The 3,951-nt window shown below is 52.1% G+C and overlaps 1 pseudogene; it reads right to left on the bottom strand.

The window, feature by feature from the left end:
* Positions 1–513: 513 nt before the first annotated feature.
* On the bottom strand, positions 514–1,644 carry LOC118882339 (annotated as a pseudogene).
* Between the last annotated feature and the right edge of the window lie 2,307 nt (positions 1,645–3,951).

The raw sequence follows: 3,951 nt of genomic DNA, 5'->3' as shown, positions 1-3,951 counted from the left end.
AAGTTGGGGGACAAAAAGGGGGGCCGCGATGGCTGACCATTCAAAATAAAACAAACAAAAAGAACAAGTATTAAAGCGAAGATTCAAAAAAAAATTTTGGAGTACATAATTTCCGCAAAAGCAGTGCTATCACCCTCCCCTGTGTGGACTCGGGCGAGGACTGGCCCTTCTCAGGGAGAAGCGGGGCAGCTTTTGGGAAGGCAGGGGACTTCCTGTAACAATGCATCTCATGATATTTGGAATGACTATTAAAAAAAAAAAAAGAACAATGTACAATCAAAGACCTCGGCTACCTTGTAGAACTTTGGGGATGCTCCATCCAACCAACTGCTGTCACCTTCACCGTTCCAGTTTTTAAATCCTGAGTCAAGCGCACACACACACACACACATACACACACAAATCAAAAAAGACCAAAAAAACCCCACCAGATAAAGCCATGCCAGTCTCATCTCGTTTTCTGCACGAGTTAGGTTTTGTCAAGAAAAGGGTGTAACGCAGCTAACCGTCCACCTAGAAGCATTTGCGGTGGATGATGGAGGGGCCAGACGCATCGTACTCCTGCTTGCTGATGCGCATCTGCTGGAAGGTGGACGGCGAGGCCAGGATGGAGCTGCCGATCCACGCGGAGTACTTGCGCTCAGGGCGAGCGATGATCTTGATCTTCATTGTGCTGGGAGCCAGGGCGGTGATCTCCTTCTGCATCCTGTCGGCGATGCCTGGGTGCATGATGGTCCCGCCAGACAGCACCGTGTTGGCATAGAGGTCCTTGCGGATGTCGACGTCACACTTCACGATGGAATTGAAGGTAGTTTCGTGGATGTCACAGGATTCCATGCCCAGGAAGGAAGGCTGGAAGAGAGACCCCTCAGGGCAGTGGAACCGCCCGTTGCCAATGGTGATGACCTGACCATCGGGCAGCTCGTAGCTCTTCTCCAGGGAGGAGCTGGAGGCCGCGGTGGCCACCTCCTGCTTGAAGTCCAGGGCGACGTAGCAGAGCTTCTCCTTGACGTCACGAACGATTTCCCGCTCGGCCGTGGTGGTGGAGCTGTAGCCACGCTCCGTGAGGATCTTCATGAGGTAGTCCGTCAGGTCCCCGCCAGCCAGGTCCAGACGCAGGATGGCGTGGGGGAGGGCGTACCCCTAGTAGATGGGCACCGTGTGGGTGACCCTGTCACTGGAGTCCATCACGATGCCAGTGGTGCGGCCAGAGGTGTACAGGGATAGCACAGCCTGGATGGCCACGTACATGGCTGGGGTGTTGAAGGTCTTGAACATGATCTGGGTCATCTTCTCACGGTTGGCCTTGGGGTTCAGGGGGGCCTCAGTCAGCAGCACGGGGTGCTCCTCGGGGGCCACACGCAGCTTGTTGTAGAAGGTGTGGTGCCATATCTTCTCCGTGTCCTCCCAGCTGGTGACGATGCCCTGCTCGATGGTGTACTTGAGGGTCAGGATGCCTCTCTTGCTCTGGGCCTCATCACCCACATAGGAGTCCTTCTGGCCCGTGCCCACCGTCACGCCCTGGTGCCGGGGTTCCCCCACGATGGAGGGGAAGACAGTCCGGGGAGCATCGTCGCCCGCGAAGCTGGCCTCGCACATGCCAGAGCCGTTGTCGACCAGGAGTGCAGCAATATCGTCATCCATGGCGAACTGTGGGGAGAACAGGACCATGAGCCGGGTGTCAGGTGGGCCGCCCTCGCTCTCGCCCTACCCACTTCCCTGGTGTCTGTTTTAGATAAGCTGGTCTAGGAAGGCCTCTCTGACATGGTGACATTTTTTTAATATATAATTTTATTTATTTATTTATTTTTAAAATTTTATTTATTTATTTTATTTTTGGCTGCGTTGGGTCTCCGTTGCTGCACAGGGGCTTTCTCTAGTTGCGGTGAGTGGGAGCTACTCTTCCTTGCAGTGTGCGGGCTTCTCGTTGCAGTGGCTTCTCTTGTTGCGGACCATGGGCTCTAGGGTGCAGGCTTCAGTAGTTGCAGTACGCGGGCTCGTAGTTGTGGCTTGCGGGCTCTAGGGCGCAGGCTCAGTAGGTGTGGCTCACGGGATTAATTGCTCCGTGGCATGTGGGATCCTCCTGGACCAGGGATCGAACCCATGTCCCCTGCATTGGCAGGTGGATTCTTAACCACTGTGCCACCAGGGAAGCCCTGTGGTAACATTTTGAGCTGAGACCGGAAGGAAGTGAGCTATGCATATGGATATTCAGGGAGAGACTTTCCAGGTATAGAGAATAGCAAGGGCAAAGGCCCTGAGGTGGGAGGATGGTTGGAGAGTCTGGGAAAAAGCAAGAAAGCCAGAGCAGAATAAATGAGGAGGAAAGTGATTTTAAAGTCCATTATCTCATTTGAACCCTACCACAGTTCCCCAAGGTGGGCGTTATTAACCATAGTTTTACTGATGGGGATACTGAGACTCAGAGAGGTCAGGTCACTTGGCCAAAGTCACACAGCAGAGAAAGCTTCCAGCCCTGCGCCTCTGTGAATTTTTCCTGCTGTACCACATTACTTCTCTGGACATTACAATTGGGTGGCACTGCAGAGTGGGAACAAGGATCCAGAGAGAGGGTGAGAGCTGGAGAAAACTGCAAGGTGGTTTACAGTTCCTGAGATGTCTGGAAGGTGTGGCTCTGAGTGCAGGCAGGGCTTGCTCCTGTGGCCAGGAGGCCCATGGCAGCCTGAGCTGTAAGGATTCTTTAAGGCCGAAGCGCTGGGCTGTGACAGGGCAAGATGGATGAGAGCACTGGGCTTAGTACCCGACTGAATTTCCTGAGCAGTTTTCATCCAGATGGTCTGGGAGAATAAGGTTTAAGAAGATTGATTCCCTGGGAAGGGAGGACAGGAAGGAGAAAGGGCTCCTGGCCTGTCTGCTCCCAGTGGAAACGTCTCTTGTCTTTGAATAAAGGAAACTACTGCTTTGAAAGGTGTGACTGGACGGGCTTAGTGGCTTGTGTGATTTGCAGGCCTCAGGAGTGGGGCAGGAGGACAGGAAAGGGGGTGGTGATGGCTTTCCCGCCTGGGAGGAGGGCAGAGGGGGAGGCGCCCCTCCTTCTGGGCAGGGGCACCTGCATCCCATGCAGTGCTAGGGGTCCACTTGGGTGCAGTCTCCTCAGCCCCGCATAGATTTCTCCATCCCCTGCTTCCTCTTTCACCTCTGAATGACTTCAGGTCTCCTGTTGACTGCAAGTGCTCACAGCTTCATGCCTCCAGGTCTCTTCTCATGCTGAGCCTGGGCTTGGAAGGCCACCATTCTGTGGTGGGGTGGCCAGTGAGGTGGCACTTACTGTGTGTGTGTGTCGGGGGATAAATGATACAGGGAACTGGCATCATGGCAGGAAAACTGGCATGAAAGTTGCAAAAACCTTCTGGGAGAGAAAGGACCAAGACTTGAAGGTATTCAGAACTTTGGGAGTGTGTATGTGAAATGCTGTGAATGTTCTGAAACTAACTTGGTGATGGTTGTACATTTTTGTGACTTGACCAAAAACCATTGAATTGAACACTTACAACGGATGAATCGTGGGATGTGTGAGTTGTATCTCAATAAAGTAATTATTAAAACAACACCAAAAAGACCCAGTGGCAGGGAAGGCTATTGAGGTCCCTGAGATAAAAATCATCGTGGGACAGGCTTGGGACCGGTGGGTCGGCTGGTGGCAGGGGAGGTGGCTCTGTGTGGGGCAGAGAAGGCAGCAGAGACTAAAATCTGCCTCAGTCCAGTTGTTCTGGTTTGTGTCCTGGGATTTTGTGTGTAGCAAATTATTTTTTTTAATATACTTTTAGAAAATTTCAAACAGACGAAGATACCAAAGGATTCATTAAGAAAATGTCAAATGGAACATTTTAAATATCCCCAAAGAGAATAGTATAATGAACTCCTGTGTACCCATCATCCGACTTCAACGATTATCAACTCATGGCCATTTTTTTTTCATTCACATCCCCG

Source organism: Balaenoptera musculus, chromosome 16 (genome assembly GCF_009873245.2).
Source record: "Balaenoptera musculus isolate JJ_BM4_2016_0621 chromosome 16, mBalMus1.pri.v3, whole genome shotgun sequence".
Classification (NCBI taxonomy): domain Eukaryota; kingdom Metazoa; phylum Chordata; class Mammalia; order Artiodactyla; family Balaenopteridae; genus Balaenoptera; species Balaenoptera musculus.
The sequence above is the reverse complement of the archived record's forward strand: the minus strand, read 5'-3'. Positions and strand labels throughout refer to the sequence as shown.